The following is a 22,090-nucleotide window of genomic DNA, read 5'->3' as shown; positions in this document are numbered from 1 at the left end:
GCCAGTCTAGGGCTTTGTGGCGGATCCCAGCGTTGTGAAGGCGTGTGCGGAGTGTGTGGTGGCAGACAGTGTCAAAGGCTGCGGAGAGGTCCAGGAGTATGAGTGCAACGTTCTCGCCCATGTCGACTCTAGATCTGATTTCGTCGGTGCATGCGATGAGAGCGGTTTCTGTGCTGTGGTTCTTGCGGAACCCAGATTGGGAGGGGTCTAGTGTGTGGTTTGCCTTGAGGAAGTGGGATAGGCGGGAGTTAACTAGTTTCTCCGTGACCTTGGCTGGGAAAGTGAGGAGAGAGATGGGACTGTAGTTGGAGAGGTCGTCTGGGTCGGCTTTGGGCTTTTTTAGTAGAGCGGTGACTTCTGTGTGTTTCCAGGGGTCTGGGAAGGTGGCGGTTTCGAAAGAGCTCTTGATTATGGCTCGGAGTTTGGGGGTGATGGTGGGGCTGGCCTTGTTATATATTCGATGGGGGCAGGCGTCGGAGGGGGAGCCAGAGTAAATGGAGTTCATTGTCTTTTCAGTTTCTTCGTCGGTGGTGGGGGCCCAGATGGTGAGTAGGTTGGGGGGTGTGTGTGGTGGGTTTGTGTTGGGCGGGTGGAGGTTGCGTGTGGAGGGTGTGTGTGGTATGAAGCTGTAGTGTATGTCCTGGATTTTGCTGTGAAAATTATTTGAGAGGGAGTTGCAGAGGGTTCGTGTGTGCGTGGGGTCTAGGTTGCTGGCTTTGGGTTTGGAGAACTCTTTGATGATGGTAAAGAGTTCTTTGCTGTTTTGGGAGTTGTTGTCAATACGTTCCTTGTAGTGTGCTCTTTTGGTGGTGCGTATGAGTTGGTGGTGGTTGCGTGTGGTGGTTTTGAGGGCGGAGAAGTTTGTGGTGGAGGGTTCTTGTCTCCAAGTTTTCTCTGCTTTGCAGCATTTGCGTTTGGACTCTTGGAGTTCAGTGGTGAACCATGGGGCTTTCTTGATGTTGCGGGTGGTGATGTTTTTTCTGAGGTGCGCGAGAGAGTCTGCACAGGTGGTGATCCATTTGTTGAGGTTGTGTGCAGCGGTGTTGGGGTCAGTGGTGTTGGGGGGGAGGTTTGTGTCAGTTGGGAGTTCAGGCTTTCTGTGGGGATTTTGTCCCACATGCGGTAGGGGGTGGTGTGTTGGTGGTGGTGTGTGGGTGGTTTGTTGTAGGAGAAGTGGACGCAATGGTGGTCCGTCCATTGGAGTTTGGTGGTGTGGGTGTAGGTGACGTGTTGGCTTGAGGTGAAAATTGCGTTGAATGTGTGTCCAGCCGAGTGGGTGGGGGCTGTGACCAGTTGTTTGAGTCCAAGGTTGGTGAGGTTGTCTAGGAGGGAGGAGGAGCTGTGGTCGTGAGGGTTTTCCAGGTGAAAGTTGAAGTCGCCAAGGAGTATGTAGTCTGTGGAGATGAGAGCGTGCGTGCTGATGGTGTTAGCGATGGTGTCACAGAAGGGGGGGCGTGGTCCTGGGGGTCTGTATACGAGTGTGCCTCTGAGGGTGGTGGTGTTGTTGATGAGGATAAGGAAGTGCATGTATTCTGCGTTGTTGAGGGTGTCGAGGGTGTTGGTGGTGACCTTGATGGTGTCTCTGTGAAGGATGGCGATGCCGCCTCCTGGTTTGTTAAGGCGGTCTTTGCGTTGGAGTTTGTAGCCCTCCGGGGTGGCTGTGGCTATATCTGGCTCGGATGAGAGGTTTGTCCAGGTTTCTGTGAGGAAGACTATGTCAGGTGAGTGTGATGTGATGAGGTCCCAGAGTTCTATGGCATGTTTGTGTAGGGACCGGGTGTTTAGTAGCAGGCAACTGAGATGGTTGCGAGTGGTGTGGTTGTTGTAATGTGTGATTGTGTTGGCGGGGGTGCTTGTGGTGTTGCTGTGGGTTAAGGGTGGTATTGGCGTGGTGCGTGTGCAGGTTGTGGGGTTTATTGGTGGGTGCAGATGTTGTAGTGTGGAGGCTGTTGCGTTTGGTGTCGGTGTGGGGTGCGTGGGAGGTGGAGCAGGAGAATAGGCAGTGCGGCAGGAGAAGGGGCCTTTTTCCAGCTTTGGGTGTAAGCCTTCTTGATTCTCGGAACTGAAACAAGGTACTGATTGCTTGAGCGCTAATGCCAATTAGGGATGTAAGGTAATACTAATGGTGTAAAGAAGTTTGGACCGCATTTATAGGCAAAGCAGTGCTTTGAAGTGGATGCAGCGCGCGATTGGGAGCCAATGAAGTTGACGAAGCATACAAGAGGTAGGATAACACTTTGGGGGATGAAGAACCAATCTAGCTGCCGCATTTTGAACCACCTACAGACGCCTAATAAAGCACTTAAGTATAAGATGTTTCCATAATCTAGCCTTAAGGTATCTAAAGCTTGGATGACTGTTCTTTGGGTAAATCTATGAAGACAACACAAAATTTTTTTTTAGCCATCTTAGGATGCTCTGACAGTTGGCAGCAATCTTTGTAATTTGGTGGCCGCTGGAGAGTTCATTGTATAACTCCTAAGTTCTTAACCACTGAAACTGAAGTCGTGATAGGGCCCATTACCTCTGGCCATAGATGAGATGGGGGATTGTTGCCTACGAACAACACCTCAGTCTTATCCCCATTTAATTTAAGGGAATTCATGTTCATTCATGCAAAAACTTGTGTGAGACACCTATCCAAGACTGCTGTCTTGTGCATATCCTGGGGTGACAACGAGACCACAATTTGGGTGTCATCCGCATATGAAAACAACACATGACCAAAATGTTCCACTGCATCTGCAAGAGGTCTAACATAGAGATTGAACAGGTTGGGGACTTAAAGTGGAATCTTGAGGCATCCAAACGGAAGGGGATGAGGCTTATAGTAGTACTGGTGAGTGAACTTGAAAGACCCGATCTTGCAAAAAAAAAGAGCTTAGCCAGGATAGAGCAACACCCTGTACCCCCAAATATTACAGTCATTCCAGAAGTAGGTTGTGGTTCACTGTATCAAAAGCAGCACAAAGGCCAAGGGGAATTAGTGCTGCAGGGTTACCCATATCCAGTTATTGCATCAGATACCCTGTGACCGCCAGAAGTGCTGATTCTGTGCTGTGTTCTGCTCTAAAGCCTGTCTGAGAATGATGAAACAGGCCATTACTTTCTGCAAATGATGTATGCTGTCTATTCACATGCTTTTAAAGCACTTTAGCAAGAGTGGGCAGCAGGGAGATTAGTCTATAATTTGACAGACAAAGGGTCCGCTTTGGGCTTCATCAACAAAAGCTTGACCATTGCATGTTTCCATGGCCTTGGAACAATGCCTTCCAAGGGAGAAGTATTTAGGCACTGAATAAGTATCTCCAAGGATTGTGATTCGAGCTGGCATAAAATCGCTGGAGGGCATGTATCAAGGGGTGAACCTGAGTTAATAGTGGAAAGCAGAGAGTGGAAAGACAGCAAGTCCAAAAGGCAAAGAATAACTCAAGATGCCCTGTTGAGCAGTGTTTTCTAATGTGGGAGAGAAAAAGGCTTGAATATCTTCCACCTTTTTTTTTTTTTTTTAAAGGTAGCGCTTCACACTGGAGCTGTGATACATTAACAATAGGTGTTATACATGCGGGGTAAGAAAGGGTCTTAACCAACTGAAAGAGATTTGGAGCAGTTCTGGACAGAATTCATCTTATCTGTAAAGATCAAAGCTCTGGCTGCTTTACATTTTTTTAATACTCTTTTAAAACCTCCTTATATTTAATTTTGTCAGTGTTACAAAAGGATTTGTGCCAGATTCTTCCTAAAGATTTACAATCTTTTAACATTTTTCGCAAGGTATCACTAAATGAAGGAGCAGGTGGATGGGTCCTTTGGTGTTTTTTAATCATAACCGGGATAAGAGAGTCAAGTGTGGACCGAATCCAACCATCAATAATAGAAGCATCAGATTCTGGCAAATTAACCTAAGTTGGACAATTATTCTCCAGTAATGACTTGAAATCACCCTGTTCAGCTTGCATCAATTCCTCACAACCTGTCCAGGGCGGGCTAGTCCATCTTGATGGATTTTCGGAATGGGGAAGGTGAAAGGGACAGCATAATGATGTTTTAAAATCCGCAAATAAAGGATCGAGTAAAAGACTGCCCTTATGATTTGGACCCTCATTAACTCATTGAATATCCATGGCCTGAAAGTCCTCAGTGAGAGTGGATGCAGTTTTACATGTCCTGTCGTCCAAATGAATATTAAGATCACCAAGAATTGTAAAGTTGGCATATTTCACAATATAGGAAGAAAGAGTCTCTGTTATGCTTGAAATACAATTCCTGACTACGCCCGCAGGGCAATAAATCAGTGCTCCATCCAGGTGACATTTTATGAGAGAGCGAGGGAAAACAGCACAGCCTCGCAGCCCAGGTTGTTAAGTCTTTCCATTTTACCAGCGTACTGTGTTTTACCAGTAATTGCAATACCACCTCCCTTTCTTCCCCAAACGATCGGCTCTAAGAGTATAGTAGCATGGGGGTAATGCAGCAACAACATCTGGTCCGAAGCCTCATCCAACCAAGTTTCTGTTAAAAAGACCGCGTCTGGACCACAATCAAGTCGAAAGTTGAAAAGATTTAGCTGATGCTTGCCTAACGACCAACAGTTAATATCCCAATCCTAGGTAGGTAGATGGAAAAGGCATGCTGTCTTGTTTTTTCTTTTTTATCCTTCTTAGACTGCAGTCTGATGGTGTATCGAAAACCACCAGAGATGTTGCATTTGCCTGCAAGATAAGCAGGGTGGCTAGTTGTGATGGCTTTGTGCATGATGCAGCTAGGTTTGAAGATAGTGCAGGCAGGCAAGGGGAGACAATGAAGTTCCTTCAGTGTGGAGGTGACGATCATATTTCTTCAAGCCCTAGCGGAGATGTACTGCTGCATTTGGGATGCCCTATGGAGTGCAAGTGTACAGTTTGTGAGGCCACAGAGCACGGCATTACAACTATCCAGATGTGAGAGTGGAAGAGCTTGAACAGCAGTCCTGCAGTTGCTTTCTGGAATAAGCAGTTTGATTTTATTTAGAATAGAGAGCTGGTACCAGGTAATTTTTGTTTTTTGGCAGTGCTTTCCTTGAGGGTTCGGTTGCTGTCCAGGGTCAATATAAATGACTTGACATTCAGTGAGAGTTGGGGTTTGAAGCTGCCAAGGTTTAGGTCATTGAGCCAGGTTTGTATTACATCTTGTTTGTTTTCCTTGGCTAACAATAGAAATATTGTCTTGTTTGGGTTGAGCTTCAGGTAGGCACAGGTCATTTAGATCTGGATGATATTCAAGCAGTGCCTGAGATGTTGGATGTCTCAGGAAAAGGAGATTTTCAAGTAGAGCTGTGTATCATCGTCATAGTGTTGAATCTTGATGCATGTTATCTGTGAGTAGGGCATTAACCAGCTCCATGTAAAAGCTGAAGATGACCAGAGATAGTATGGAACCCTGAAGGACTTCAAATGTGATATAGATATTTTGTGAGCTTGAGATGTTCATGTGAACCAACTGGAGTCAGATGGAAAGCTAGGAGGTGAACCAGTGAAGGACGCTGGCAGTAAATCCCATTCGCAACAAGAGTGCAGATGAGGGTGGGATGGTAGACTGCTTCAAAGGAAACAGAGTTCCAGCAATAGCAGGAGGCAGGGGTCATCTTCATCTGTGGTCAAAAGGGCATCATCTACGATGTGTAAGGTGGTGTTCTGCAGCATGATCAGAGACTAGTAGTGTGCTGGAGATCGTTAGAATTGACATGATCTTGGATTTGAACACAGACTGCTTTTCCATGATCTTGCCAATAATTGGTAGATAAGTGATGGACTGGTAGATGGCAAGGTCATCAGAATCTACTGTAGGTTTCTTTAGGAGTGTGAGGATCTGGCCTGTCTTGAAAGCTTCTGTTTAGCCACTGCTCACAAGATTAACTCTATCTCTAGTGGTCTACTCAATTCTCCAGTCACTACCCTCTTGACTTTCACATTTTATCCCCAGACCTCTGGTGGGGAGCCTGTAGGCCCTACATACCGACTACCCCTGCTTTAGTTGAGCCAGGCAGGATGTTCCTTTACAGATATTTCGGGACCAAAAGAGGTCCATCTGACTCAAATGTGTTTGGCACCCTCAGCCTTTGAGGTTGCCCTCATAATATCCTCCATTGTTTTCAACTGCCTCTGTGAGGCAATGCTGTGACTTTTTAAAGCTGCACTGATCCTTCTTGACTACTGCCAACTCAAGCAGAGGCTTTTACCTGTGACACATGTGCCTGATTCCCTTGAAGTTCTCTCTCAGTCTTCACCAGCCCTTTTTCCATCAAAGCCAGTGCAGAACCCACTGAAGTCCACTTTTGATCAATGTTGGCAGGTGTGCTCTGAAGGTCTCTTACGGCCAACAAAATGAAGCATTCAGTGTCTAAGCTCCCAGTCTTTGAACCTCCCCTACTGGTTCTCACCTCATCCACTGTGCCAGGCTGCAATTGTGACCTCAAAGCAAGGTCTTTCATCAGTTTTCCTGACTTTGGTTTTCGTTGTTGACCTTACAAGCCATTTCTGATAAGTAATTGTACTCAGAGAGATGATCTGTCTGTCCAATGATCCTCAAAGGTGAAAACGGGGTCAAGCACTCAGCCCTTAACCCTGCAAAAGAGCCCTCTAAGCCAGGAAAAGATGAACTGGCTCCTTTCTCCAGCTGCCCCAGGCCACCTCTCAATCACTCTTCAAAGCCACAAACCTCCGCTAATCTCCAGGTACAACCGGGCTGGTTCCAGCAACAACCCCCTACTAAGGCTCAAGACTGTCCTCAAAGCCCCGCACCCCTGCATCTTTCACTAGATCATTCATAGTCAGATTCATGCTCTGCAAGGGCTAATTTGCAGGCTGGTGCCATCTAGAAAATCAGTAGTCCTGGGAGGTGCTCACTTCTCTTTCAAGTTAGCCACAATTTCCCAAACACCTGTGGAGAACAACTGTAGCACAGCAGACAGACCACCTGAGGCTAGCAAGTCCAGCCATCTCCTCTCCTTCAGCTGCTTGTCAGGAATCCAGAAGGTAGGGCTGCACTGGAGCGCTAAGAGACTACATCCGCTCTGAAGTTTGAAAAGATGCTCCCCACACTTCTGCTCTAATAGATGGCACAATTACCCCATTATGGTAATCAATTAAAGCTCGGAAGGTGGAGTCTACCTTGCCAGGGTTCAAACTCATGACCTTCAGATCACTGCATCTCTCAGCTGTAATCTTTTGACAGAATCATCCACCTGTGCTTTTTTTGGATTTGGCAATCAGAACAAGCAGTCAACATCTTGCCATGTCACACATAATCCACTTCCTAAAGAGTTTCTTGCTAAGGTATGCAGGTTGACCATAGATGGCACTGTGTGTTAAGCAAACAAATGTCTATTTATTTGTTAAATATTAAAAAAAGAAAGAAAATAGGCATTTCGTAACCAAAATTACTTTAGATGACAATCTAAGTATAAAGCACCATTCAGAGAAGATTTGTGAAACTCCACAAAACTAGTTTGCTACAATACTAAGTTAGAAAAAGGCATAAAATCTGACTTCCTATCAGCACTGTTCAATTTCGCCCACACATTTAACTTTTTGGTTATCCAAGGTTCGTGTGGGTGTGCAAAAGGATATGTAAACTAGGTCCCCTTTTAAATGTTTAGGGGGACATAGGAGGAAAACCTACATGAGTGCTGCATCTTGGCTAGCGCTCACTGAGACGCCATTTCGTTTCACCCTTTGGACCCATTTTCGGCCGCCATTTTGAGTTAGCGGTCCAGCTGCCGTCTTTTCCAACGTGGTCCTGTACGACCTGCCACTGGTCTCCCCAGCCTGACCCTGGGATAAGACCAACGATTCAGAATGGTCCGACTAGAGTTTTTCTTTTGGCTAACTGTCGATCCTTGGCAGCCCATAAACTTGATATACGCCTACTTTTGAGTGATCTTTCACCAATAGCTATATTTCTCACTGAGACTTGGCTTCGCAATGGGTCATCCCCGGATGCAGCCTTGGCACTACCCCAAGGCTACTTGATAAACAGGCTGGATAAAACAGTGCTGCTACTCGGTGCTGTGGGCTCTCCTCCCATTTATACAAGGTTCTCTGCCCACTCAGAGGCATAGACTGTGTGACCCAATTAAGTATTACATGATAAACATACATTTTAAACATCAAATACAATTGCAACGGTTGTCACCAATACTGAGAAGGCCAAGCTGCCGAACCTGGCTCGTGAACCTTCTGCATGGCATACAAAGACATCACAAGACATTTTAGTACATACTGATTGGAGGGGGGTTACTCTCTAATCAACTTAGTTTACTTGTTATACATCTTACACAGCCCGTTGATCTGCAACAAAGTTAGACCAGTTCTATGAAAAACAGGATGTAATGAAACTGAAAAGAAGCAATTTTACACAGAGCGCAGAGTGGCTCATACTGATAGGAAGGCCATGAATCACCACAGAGGTGCATAAAGAAATGTTAGGAGGGAAACTGTGTAGACGGAACAGAGTAGCAATAAAAGTTGCTCAAAGGCAGGGCTGTCTGTTATTTAGTAACAGGGACTATTATTCATTTCATACTTTTCAAAGCATCTTGAGAGTGCATTAAAACTTCCCCATCCCACACTCCCAGCTCCACTGCTATATCTCCCTTTTGACGTCATATTTTGAACTGTACTAAGATGCAAGAGCACATTTCGGCATAAAGTTGAGAAACAACTTCTACTATGTTTTTTTCCTATATGAAAGCACATGCTAACCACAACTTAGGGAGGGAGTTCACACTGGATAAAGTCATTTGAGTGCCCTGCAGCTTTTACTGAGAGTACTTTTTCATGCTTTTGACACAATCTAATAATGTGTCTTATCTTTTTTTGTCATAACACAGATATAACTGAACAATGCTTTGTGATCTAAAATCAACTAGACCTTAGTTTCAAAATGTGTAAAACACTTGGAGTGAAACAATTTGTGAACATTTAATCTTTCCTTTAGATGACAAAAACATTATTTATTTTTTTATTCAACTTTAGGGCACTGCAAAACAAGTGGAGGTTTAAAATGTTCTCAAGTTTTATTTTAACATTGATAGTTAATACTGTTTGCAAGTGCACTCATTTTGAAATTATGGAAGGGTTTATTTATTAAAAAGGTCTTTACTGAGTGTTGTAGCTATAAAGGATAGAAAGTAAACACAATTAAATATTCACTCCTTGTTCGTAGCCCCATTTAGATTGCAGGCCTCATCTTCAGAAGGACGTGGTGAGGAAGTTGGTCTTGGAGCTCTAAAGCATACTCTATGCTAGACCTTCTTACTGGTGTAGATTGGATCACATAAATACTGTCTGTTTACTTTCGGTTTGGATCCTACAACAAAGTGAATACAAGAACCCCACCACTACATGAACTATCCTGAATATACAGAGAACACACACAATCTGAGGCACAGGTTTTATTCTAGGGAGCAAAATTTAAAGCTTCTACATTTCCATTAGGGAATTAGAAACAAGAAGGTCACTTCTAAAAGTAATTGCTAAATACATAAATGACAAATGATTATCTACCCAACAAGAGAAGTGGTAAAGGAGACACCACAATAGACTATCATGCCAATAGGTAAGCTAAAATGATAGGGAGAAAGACAATTCAGTAGCAGGAGGGCAGCAGGAAATTATAGCAGGCAAGCAAAAGTTAACAACAGACTCCCAAGACTAATACTGTTTACATTAGAGGTCTCCAACAACTAAGGAAAAATCTGACTTGGAGAACATGTTCATAAGTTATTACAAAATGCTGAAAAGTCAGACTCTGTGTTAGACCAAACATCAGACGTTTGCCTTCCTAAGCATATGGTGTATCATACAGACAAACATACACTGCCATACACCATAAGAAGCAGGTGTTCTTTACAGTGACTGTACAAAATATAGGCCCACATTACAAGTCTGGCGGTCTCATGACCGTCAGACTCGTGGTGGCTGACCCACCACCAACAGGCTGGCATTGGGACTGCCACATTATGACCATGGCGGAGCTGCCACGGTCGGACCACCAACAACGCCAGGCCGCCGCCAACCGGCAGCCTGGCAGTCCCGGTAGTTTTTATCCACCAGGGGCCCCAATGCACAGATCATGAGAGAGGGACAAATGCACTTGTACTATACTGAAACCAACATGACTCTCATTCTTAGTCAGTGGAAGGGTTCTCATGCTTCGCCCTGAACTCTTCGTGTTACTCATTTATGGGCTTTATTGCTTTGCTTTACTCCCGTAAGTTGCAATGTTCTTGGTACGGTACGGTTTTTAAGTTTTCCAGCTCACATTTCACTGCTGGAGCTAAACTACATTCTAGCTAGAATTGTGTCTATCTTCCTTTTTTCTATTTTCCTTCTTTTTTGTTTCTGTCTCTATGGAGCAGTGAGTGCAGCTGCGGGTACTTGGGGTAGAACGCACTAGGGCTGTCTGTTCACTTGAGAGCTGAAGGGGAGGGATTTTTTGTGGGGGGGGGGTACATACTGGGAGGGTTGGGGGAGGCTGCCACCTAAATCTTATGCTAGGCCAGGGACTGTTTGGGTGGGTTCTTTTGGAGTGGGGGAGAGGAGGGTGCAGGGGGAAAAATAAGTTGGACTGATCACATGATTAATACGACAAGGGTATCAGTTCCGCTTTTGGCAATTGTTGAAAATGTCAGCAGGGTCTCTTCTGTGTTAGGAATTGTACATTACCCCCAGGTCCCTCAGTCCTCATCCCATTCATCACTAATTGGAGATAACTATCTTCACGACAGAAAAAAGCAGAACATGAGGAATGCTGGGATATCCCCTCCCAAGCCCCTCCCGCTGATAGTACATAAGCTGTACCTACCCAGCACTCCACCTGTTCTTTTTTCTGTCTTCCGACAGTTCATGGACATGAAGATATCGTCCCTGCTGGGCTTGGGCAACGGTTGCTCCTGGTGTGCTCTCTCCAATCTGCTCGGCTTACTGGGGTGCGCCATTGTTTGCCTTTCGATGGCCTCTGTGCGGGCCATTGTTTGGAAAGGCTCACTGGTGTGGTGCTTCGTTGTTCTGCTGGCTCGTGTGGCATCCTGCTTCCGGGCTCCTGCAATCAGGGGCGACATGATTCTGTTTATGGGCCCTCCCATTGAGGGCTGAGGTTCCTGTTCTTGTTGTTGACGATCCGCTTTCCTTGTCTCTTGGCCAGCTGGGAAACGTGTGGTGAGAGTAGGAAGCAAGGAGCTTAACTGACTTCCTGCTCGAGATGCTGTTGTTTCCACGCATGCGCGAGATGCGCGCTTTCCGGCTTGGTAGCTGGTGGTTCCTGGGGTGAGTACTGCTTGGCGGTTTCTCCATTTTCTTTCTGTGGGCTCGCCTTTTTTCTATATCGGTGTCCCCAGCGGGTCTTGCTCCTGCTCACGGGCCCTCACGTTGCGACCTCAGGGTCTGTGCCGGGTGTCTCGGACGCGGTTTGCATCCTTTCATACATTCTGTGTGAATGTACTTGGCTGCTGACAGTTCCTCCTGCTGCAGGTTGGGTGTTCTGCTCATAAGGTGCTGGTTTTCCTGGTTTCCTGGGCCCTGCCTTATGGGCCTTGGCCCGTCAGTCTCCATTCCGCAGGGTCGGCTGGCGGCTCCCGGTGCCCATGCGCCCGATTTATCCTCCCCGACAAGTCCCGGGCGGGAGCTCCCTCGCAGCGGGTCCCCCCCGGGGGTTGTGAAGGTCAGTCTGAGGCAGGTGCGCTGCTCTCACCTTCCAGCGGGTGCAGCACTACCCGCTGGTCTTTGGGTTTGGGGCCCCGTTCTGGGTGTGGTATGTCGGTTGTGCTGCCCCCCCTTTTTTCTTTTGTGCAGGGTCAAGCTGCATGTTGCACTCAGTAGGTGCCAGTCCCTGGGCCTTTGCAGGTGGGGCGGTAGACTCTCTGGTCTGCCCTGCAGGTGCTCGGCCCGGGTCTTCTATTCTCAGTTCCTGTGATCATTCCCCTCCTTGTGGTGGTTGTGGTCCACCTTCCTCTCCCTTCGGGGTGTGGTTCTGGTCGCGATGCCTTGGTCTGTGTACGGTGGGCATGTATCTTGCCCCGCCGTCCTTTTCTCTTCCTGGTTTCAGTCTATGGCTGGTCACATTTTCAGTCCCTCACACTGTGGTATATTGGTTCTGATCCATGTTTCTCTGTGGCCTTTCCCCTCTTGTGCTTCGCAGGCTGCTGCCTTTCCCTTGCTACCATGTGTGGTGCTGCCTGTTTCTCCAGCAGCCGGTGTTGTTTGCTTCCTGTTGTGGTCGGGGGTCTGCAGTGAGGCTTCTGTCCTGGTCTGTTTATGGTTCTCGGTCCCTCACGGTGCGGGTAGTGGCCCTATTCTGCCATTCTCTGCTCCTGTTTTTGCTTGCTATTTTTCCCCCTCATGCTTGGGTGGTTCCCTGTGGGATTTGGCCTTTGGCCACTGTTGCTCGCACTTATGGTGCTGGTTCTTTTTGTGTTGTCATCAAGGGGTGGCCCTCTGTGTTCTCCTTCTTTTGTGTGCTTTTTGCTGGTCCTGAGTTGCTTTGAGGCTCCTTCAGTTGGGCCTCCCGAGCGGGGCGCCTGGTGCAGTCGCCGCTATACAGTGTTTGGCGGGTCATGCCTGGTGTGTGCGGCCTTGGGTCACCTCCTGTGCATGCATTGGGCTGTTAGTGTCCCTCGGCGTTTTGTGGGGTTTCCCGGTCGCCTGTGGATCCCTGTCCCAGCTTTATTTTGCTGTGTGTTTGGGGTTCTTCTCAGGTGGTTCTTCAGGAGTTTGTGTTTTTTTGTGGGTGCTCCTCCACCTTTTTCTTTTGCCCACCCTGTCTCCTGGTTCGGGCTGCTTCTCAGGCGTTGCTTGCTGTGTGCTCTGGGTTTGTGTCCTGTTCTCTGGAGTGCTGTGTTTTCACCGGAGTCCCCGCACACGGGACGCGGTCCTGTTGGGGCGCTTACGGCAGGTGGTTGTCCTGGGAGCCTCCTTCTGGGCTTCGGTGGTTTGTTGGCTGGGGTCCTGTTCCTGCTGCTGAATTTTGTTTTTTCGGCTAGTATGATGTTTCTCCTTTCCCTTGTGGGTTCTTCTTTTGTCTCGGAACCTGTCAGGCGCAATGTGGGGCCTGTTTGGGTTTTCTACTGTGTGGGGTTTCCTTGCTTGCGACCCCGCCCTTGTTTCCACTGTAGTTGCCTGTTCCTTGTCTGTGGAGGTCCACTTCGAGCATTTTCCTGTCGGGCCCGCTGGGCCTTCTCTTGGATACCATTGGTGACACTACTTGTGCTTTGGTTCCGCTTTGGTAGTTTTCCTCAGGTGGTGCAGCCTTGGTGGTGCATTCGGCCTCTCGGGTGACGGTGTTTCTTTGTGGCCATAGGGGGCGGTTTGTTTCTTGGTCCTTCTCCCCTCTTGTTTTCCACGGTTCGTTGGTGTCGATAGGGAATGTTGTTGTTGTTTCCTGTCCCCATGGTCCACTTACCCTTGTACCCATTGTCTACAGGGGTTACTGGAGGTGGGGGCCATGTAGGTCACCTGGCCCTGGTGTCTGTTGAACTTTTTTCCCCCGGGGCATTGTTGCCCTGTTTCTGCCTTGAGTCTGGGACGTCCTCCGGGTGGTGTTTGCTTGTTACTAGGTTTCCTCCAGGGGTTGTGGTTTACCGTCCCATGGGATTGACTGTGGGTGGCCCTGGTGGCTTCCCTTTCCTTCCGCTCTGCTCCTGTGGCAGCTCTCTGTCTGTTTGTTGTCTGGCTTGAGATGCTGTGCTTGGGCTTCCCAGGTTTCTGTTGGTGGCTGTGTTTTGGTCTGCACACCTTTGCTTTGGTTCCTGTGTGTCTGTGGAGGTTGCTCTTTTTCGGTGATCGCTTGCTTGGCCCTCTCTTTGGTTTAGGGGCTAAGGGTCCTGGGCACTCATAGGCTTGGGGTCCCAGTCCTGTCTTTTTCAGCCTATGGAGTGCTTTAGCTCTTCCTGGTTCCTGTGGTTCCTTTTTTGGTTCTGTTTCTTGCAAGGCGTCATCTTCCTGCCTTGGGTTATCGCGATATGGATGTCTCCAGTCTGCCTTTTCCTTCCAGGCATTGCCTTGCTCTTTGTGATTGTTGTTGGGTCATGCCCAGTGTGGTTTTCTTGGTGGGCATGTCTTTTGGGTCCGTCTTCTGAGCTGTCTGTTGCGCTGGCTGTTGTGGTGTCTGGTGTTCCTCCTCTGCAGGTGATCTTGTGCTGGTCTCCTACGGCTGGTTACAGTCTTCTGGGAGAAGTCTTTCTCTGTTACCCTTTTTGTGTTCTGCTGTGCTGCTAGCGGTGGTTCCTCTGCTCCTTGGGTCTGGCCGGGTTGCTTCCTTTCTGCTTTGCGCTTGGCCTCTGTTTTGGCCTGGGATTTTGGTATGGGGTGTATTGGCTTTCTCTTTGTTGGGATTCCGGTGGCGTTTGTTTGGTATCCCTTCTTGGGGTGTTCTGTTGGCTCTGTCCAGTTTTAAGAAGGCCGGTTTAGCCTGCTTGGGTATTCTCCAATTAGTGATGAATGGGACAAGGACTGAGGGACCTGGGGGTAATGCGCTATTTCTTATCGGTAATCTTCATTACTCCTGGCCCTGTTGTCCACGTCCCATTCATCACAACCCTCCCACCCTCCCATGCTGCCGGCCTTCTGTTGGGGGCTTGGTAATGCAGGCGGAATGCTGAGTAGGTGCAGCTTATGTTCTACCAGAGGGGGATATCCCTGCATTCCTCATGTTATTTTTTCTATCGTGGAGATAGTTATCTCCAATTAGTGATGAATGGGACAAGGACAACATGACTAGGAGTAATGAAGATTACAGGTCAGTAATGGAACATTATGTCTCAATTTATGTTAATATGCTGGAATGTGGCAGGTCTTAATCGTTCTCTGAAGCGTCATCTAGTGAAAGAGGAAATTGCCATATACAGGCCTCGTGTTCTGCCCGACGGAGAACCACCTCGCATAAAAAATATAAAAAATCTATTTCCTGAGCCAGCTGTGTTATAATTATGTTACTTGTGCTAGTCAATCAATCTCTATCCGTGGGGTGGCTAGACTTGGCTCCAGGCACTTCGATTTTAAACTGCTCAAATTGTCCTCTGACTAAAAGGACAGGTGGGTCATTGCTCAGATAATGATTTTCCACAATATGTTTACTGTCTGTGTTGTAATGGCCTGAATGTCGACAATCTGGGCTATTTCATTGGATGAATTTACAATTATCAGAATGGATGGGTGATCTGTCACTTGGAAGCAATTTCAACTGTATATTGAACTACTCAATTGACACTACTAATCGAACCGCCCACTTCCATGATTAAAACTTGAGCAGCTATTTAAGATAATAAGGGTGCATGGCCTAGATGATGCATTGCAGATTTTACATCCTCTTCAGCCCTCCGATACTTTCTTCACCCCATAAGCAGTTCTCTAGAGTTTATATGGCTTTCATCGGGCAGAAGCTAATTCAACTGGCCATTATCGAGGTGTGTCGCAAAATAGAATCCAATCATAATCAGATTATGCTATCTGATACTACCGGATACTGGTAAGGAGTTTCGTAAATCTACATTTCCCTCAGTCTATTCTCTCTGATGCTGCTTATAGAATACATATGACGGATTTGCTTAGGGAGTTCATTACTGTAAGCTCTTGCTCCGCTTCGCCACACACTGTATGGGGCACAATAAAGGCATGGTTACGGGGGATTACGCAGCAGTTTATTTTAGAGCTAAACAAATCAGAGAAAGATGCAGCATGTGTTGGAACTGGAGTACTTGCATGCCCAGGGAGTTTCAAATAAAGGTTCTGAGGAGGTATCTGTTTATCTCGAGTTAGTCATACAATGCTCCATGCTGTGCCGCAAGCTTAGGGACAAGGTAGCTCTCCAGTATCATAGAAATAAGGTGCTCCCATACAGGTACGCTGAAAATATAGGTAGGGTATTAGCCCATCCAATTACAGAAAAGAAACACAGAAACTAGATACAATGCATAAAGGATGAAGGCAGCACCCTCCATCATGGCATTCAAGGCATTGCAAAATAGTTCTGTGACTTCTATAAGGACCGTTATGGCAAATCTCAGTTAGTTGGACGATATGAGATTGAGGAATACCTATAGGAAGCCAACCTTGCCCTGTCTTGATGCTCTTCAGGCTCTAGCTTTTGAGAGTGACTGTAGGAAAGAAGGCTCTTTCTGACATGGTTGCCCCAACTTTTTGACTGGTGTCTTTCTTTTTTGACTGCAGTACACTTGGATCCTGCTAACCAGGACCCCAGTATCCGTGTTCTCTCCCCTAAATTTGGATGGTAAGCATTTTGTACACCCCACAATTGGCTATTGGTGTACCCGTGTAAGTTCCTGGTATATGGTACTTAGGTACCTAGGGCATTGGTACACCAGGGGTCTCCCTTGGCCTGCAGCATGTATTATGCCACCCAAGGGGGCCCATGCAAACTGTGTCTACAGGCCTGCCATTACAGCCTGTGTGAAATGGTCAATGGACCTTTCCCCCCCAGATATAAGGGTCACCTTATATTGAGGTCACTGCTCTTTAACCCTATAAGTCACCCTAAGGTATGCCCTTCAGTCCAAGGGCTTGGTGAATGGTTCTAAGTGTGAGGGTACCCCTGCATGAGCAGAGGCACCCCTACAAACCACAGACTTGATTTTCTGGGCTTTGTAAGTGCAGGGAAACCATTCTAAGGTATGTGGTGGGCAATGGTCATTACAAGACGTCCAACTACATAACGGTTTCTCCAAACAAAGACATCTTTGGTATCAACTATGTCAGAATCATGCAACTACACAGGTTCCAGTGTTAGTTGCCTGATATCATGTACTTTGGGGGTTCCTTAGAGGATCCCTCCTGTCTGCCTGTTCAGCCTTGCAGGGTGTGCTTGCAAGCCAGTGCTGTCACTGACCGCAGACATTTGCCCTCCTGCATCTCAGCTTAACTGGGCAGGGGAAGACAGAACAAACAAGCATTTGCAATGCAATGGGTCTCGTGCTTGCTCGCGTTAGAGCTATTAGCGTTGTAAAGTCCTAACCGGACTTTTCTTGCCACATAAACTAATAATGAAAAGTAAAACAGTTTCACATATGCGAGCTGATGGTCACCATGAGTGTGAAGGAGACACAGAAGAGGGTAAAACAGAAGTTCGCTCGCAGTGAAACTTATCGGCAAAAAGTGCAATTATCCATGTTACCGGCAAAAGTGCATTCCTGCATGTAATCAGCAAAAGTGCAATTATCCATGTAACAGGGTCTATATCATGCAAAGCGCTCGACTTCGGCACAGCGAGCTCGCGCTGCGCAGAAAATGAAAAGATAAAGTAGTCCGGAAACCAGCTGAAAGCACAGAGCCTCGTATGTTTTCAGTAGTTTACCGGTGTACTCGAGGAGGGCCAAACAACGGAAAAGGCATGACGTATGCATGTCTTTCACAAATGAAATCAATCAATTTTTAAAAGACAAGCCCACAAACTAATGAAAGTGATGGGTGTGGTTAGAAGCTCACAGAGAGTTTACAACATGGTCGAGAGCGCTTGCGCGTGCTCGACCCTAAAACTTTCCTTTAGAGGAGAGGTGTTACTCCATCTCTCCTTTAGAAATAGGTGTCTCTCGGTGACGGTGGGAATGCTCCTGAGTGCCACCACACTCCTTTAAAGGGTATATTTAGTGTCCTTCTGCTAGAACCAGTTTCATCCAGTGCAGAAGCCCCCAGGCAGGAAACACACAAAGGACAGAGAAGTGACCAGACCCCAGTCCAGCTCCTCCCCTATGGGGTGTGCTAGGAGCTCTGCCAGGTGGCTGATTGATTCTACCATCTAGGAAACAGGATGTGTAGAGGTCCCTGGGAGCAGCTGACTGGTCAGTCCAGTTGAATAGCTTACCTGCCCCCCCCCATAGGTGGGTCATCACAGAAGTCGTCCAACCCCCTTTCTGGGTTACTCAAGGGCTCTTCTGAGGAAGGAACCCAGATTTGTCTTCATTACTTTTTCTGTGACTTGGGCACCGGATTCTGCTGCTGACTTGCCGGGAACCAAGACAAGACTGCATCTGGTAGGAGGGCTCCTACGGCAACTTTCTCCCCGAGCACTGCAAGAACACTTCAACTTCTATGGCTGTGCATCCTCCAGAGTTACAAGGAATCTGCTCGCACTAAGGACATCCAGAAGGAATCTCCCTTAGAGTGAAGGAGCCACTCCCCTGCCACAACAGGCACCTCAAGGTCTACAACCGGTTTGTGGATCCTGCTGTCCCATGGACTCCTCAAGGCTCTGCAACACAGGTCATAGTTCTGTGGCTCTCTAGAGGTCTGACCTGTCTTCTTTCCAACTGGGAAGATAGTTGTCCCCCGTTGGAGCTGTTGGAACAGAACCTCTGGGCACTGCGTCCGTTGTCTTTACCAAGGATTGTTGGCTTTTCAGCACAAAGACCTCCTAGCTCCAATAAGCACCACCCTTCAGCATCACACAGCTCCAAGACCTACATCCTCCTTGCAACCTCTGCAACGTGAGCATCCATCTTCTTTGTGCTGCTGAGGCCTCCAAGTGACTCCCTGGGCTTGCTGCCAGAGGGTCTTCCTGGGGTCTCCTTCGATTCTTGCTGGCTCTCCTCACTGCTGAGGGCCAGTCCTGACTTACCTGTAAACAATGGGTCCCTTGGACCTTGCTGACCCCCACTACTGCAACTCTTTTTGCAACTCTCCTTTTGCATTTGCTAAGGCTTGTTCGTAGTCCTGCTGGCCACTGACCCCTCAGCAATGGACAGTCGGTGTGGGGACAGCTCTTGGGTGACTCCTGGGATCCTTCTGCATCACCTTGACGCAGCAGCTGCATCTTCAACTCAACTATAACAGAAAATCATCCACAAGAAGGGTAGGCATTGCTCACCTGGACCCGTGGACGCTTCCGGTGGTTTGGACTTTGACCCCTCTCTCCACAGGTGCTTCTTGTCCAGAATCCACGCATGGGTTCCACCGACCTGGTCCACAGGTCACTGCAGAAGCTGGACAGCCGAGGCCCCCTTTGACTTCAACCATAGGTTCCAACACAACTTCACCCCTATGCACCCAGACTCCCTGGTGTAGGTACTCCACTTCTCTATGTATCCACGGGTGGGGGCACTCTTGAATCTTCCTTGTTCCAATGGGTTTCCTTGGGGTCCTCTGGAAAGGGTCCATTTCCAACCTTTTCCTAACCACGACTTACTCAATGTTATCCTATTGGACAATCAGCACTAGGTAACACCTCTGCACATGGGCTTCTGGGGAATTCCTGCTACTTACCTTTGGTATCCCAGTACTTCCCCAGTCCTAAGGATCCTTGAGTACCAGCATTGGTCAGCTGTGACTTTACTTACCCATTTTTTAGTATATGGTTTGGCCCCACCATAGGGGTCCATGTTAATATATGCTTGTACCTACCTGTTTGAGTACATTTGTGTGGTCATATCTCAAATTAGGAGATATAGCAAAGTTATTTTAGTGCTTGTGTGTTAATAAACATACTTTATTTTTTCTAACACTTGGTGTGGTTCTTTCCTGTGTGTAAACCCACTGTCTGACTCTGTGGTTATTGTATTTGCTTTACACCCTCTCTTCATCTCTTGCGTTTAGAGACTCTAAAGTAGCCCTACGGCTAGGGTGGTTTTGAATGGCCAATGCACTCCATCTTTCAATATTAACAGGGGTACCTGTCAAGGCTGTCCATTATCCCCTTTGCTTTTTGCTTTATAAATTGAGCCCTACCTAAACCTTCTTATATCTAATCAAGGTATCCAGCTGGTTCTATCGAACGGGATCAAGTTGAAAATAAGTGCCTACACGGATGATGTTGCATTCTATACTACTGACTCTATGTCAACCATTGATCAAGTTTCAGAGGAGGCTAAGAGGTTCATGGACATCCAGATACACTCCACAGGTTTTGCTTAATTTTCAATTCGTGAACCCAATCCCTGGAATCGTCTCAGTAGCTACGAATCTTGGGATTAGGATCTGTGCCAGTGTGCAGCGTATCTGTCAACTTAACTATGAGCCTTTGCTGCAATCAGCCTTAGCTAAGATACGGTTGTGGAAACAGCTTCCGATAAGTATAATTGGGCAATGCAAAATCAACATTCTTCCAAAGTTCCTCTATGTCTTCTGCTGTATATTGCTTTGGGTTCCAGAATCATTCTTTAAATGCTTCAAGGGTGCTGTGAGCAACTTCATCTGAGGCTACTAGAGAGCTAGGTGGGATGTCCGTTTTTTAAAAGCTTCTGTATGACAAGGGGTGTTTTCAAATACTCGACTAAGTTGTACATCTGGGTGTCCTTTGGAGCCCGCACTAGGAATTTTTTAATTGATCAAGACCCAGCATTGTCATTATTGATATATCAAATGGCACTGGGCCCGACACTAGGCTTTTTCTACACAGACATTCTGATCCAAACTACTTCAAATGGGTCCAGTTCTAGATCATCAAGGATATTGTTTGAATATGGGAGAAGCTCTCCCTGGTTTTACACAAACACGCACCATAATGGGAAAATCTTAACCTTCCCTCCATTTTTTATGACTCTTGTGGCCAAGCTTTAGTATAACAAGGGGCTTAAAACGGCCGAGCAGATTTATCGTTTCAATGGGCATTGTACATTTTCTACTTTACAAATGTTGCATGACTTACCACAACAGTCTTTTTTTAAAAATCTGTAGATATATGAATTCTTCTTGTGCAATGAGGCATTTATTGCAGTCAGGAGTATTGTGGCATTCGGTTGTATTTACTTAGCACTACTGGTAAATTATTGATTGGGGCACAATATAAGATTTTCCCTGCTCATAGAGCCAATTATGTGTCTTTTCTAGCTTCTAAATGCAGCGCTCGGTTCCAGTCGGATATCCTTCCTGAAGAAACTACTAGCTCTCTTAACATGATTAAACGCTTGGTTCTTTCTGTTAGTCTTAAACTCCAACAGTTCAAGACTGTCTGTATGGTAAATTATACTCCTGAAAGAATATGCAAGTGGGCTACAAGCTACACTTTCGATCGAACTTCGTTTCCTAAATGAGGTCTACATGCGGATGACATTGTCCACATGTTTGCTGACTATCCCACTCTGCAGCACTTTTGGTCTAGTCTGTGTCAGTCTCTCTCTAAGCGTATGGGATCCAATCTTCAACTATCTATAAAGGAGATTATGCTGACCTACAAACCTGACTCTGTCCCTAGACATAGCGCACTCTTATCTATTGCTAACATTTCTGCACAACTTTGCATTGCAAGATTTTGGATTAACCCCATAACCCACAGTAATTGAACGGTGTACTTTATATTACCAGATCTTTGAAATTGAATCAGCTGTCTCCAGGGCAAAGAGTGCAAAGGGGATTGAATGTTTCAAACATATATACAGGCTATTGGCTATGGCTTTTGTTTGCTATGACAGTCATTGTGGTCTATTTTATCTTTCTTATTTTATTTTATCCATTATTCCCACTTTTGCTATGTTGACTAAAGTCTGTTTCATTGTTTAGGTTTTTCGTTTTTCAGTATCTCGATGCTGCTCTTGCATCATTATTTGTGTATGATGTTGCTTGGTGCTCATATCCAACTCATAATATATATATATTTTTTTTAATTGATCATGGGAATATCTGCCAATCGATTTCTAATTCCCACAGGAAGGGATCGTAGAAGAGTTGGGGAATATCCTTAAACATGCACATTTGTGGGTGTGCACAGATCCACAATGCATTCCAATCCTGGGCATAATGCTTCCTTTAGACAATTAGAGTCTTACTAAAATCCAAGCCTTGATAAAATATGAAGCCAGGCATAATCAGAGAGTTCATTATCAGAGCTGGTATATCATATGAAAGCTAACATAATTGGCCACCTCACTACATGGAAATGACAAGGACAAGTGGATTTTTTATCAGAACACGTAGATTACTGAAGAATCACTTAGACAATTAGATATTTCTTTAAATGGACTGTAAATTCATATTCTCTGCACAAAAATATATCTTATGTGTAAGCCAGTTAGGTTGAAAAGGTCATAGCCCAATATTAGCACTTTCTCAACAAGGTAGGCTCTCAGGAGCAGAGTTGCCAAGCACCCACTTTGTACTTACTTAAAATATAT

At 46.5% G+C, this 22,090-nt stretch overlaps 1 protein-coding gene across 4 annotated transcripts in view; it reads right to left on the bottom strand.

Moving 5' to 3' along the window:
* The window catches only part of VRK2 (VRK serine/threonine kinase 2), a 414,359-nt gene that overhangs the window by 374,756 nt on the left and 17,513 nt on the right, over positions 1 to 22,090 (bottom strand). The gene's annotated exons all lie outside the window — the stretch shown is intronic.

This window comes from Pleurodeles waltl, chromosome 5 (assembly GCF_031143425.1).
Source record: "Pleurodeles waltl isolate 20211129_DDA chromosome 5, aPleWal1.hap1.20221129, whole genome shotgun sequence".
NCBI lineage: Eukaryota > Metazoa > Chordata > Amphibia > Caudata > Salamandridae > Pleurodeles > Pleurodeles waltl.
The sequence above is the reverse complement of the archived record's forward strand: the minus strand, read 5'-3'. Positions and strand labels throughout refer to the sequence as shown.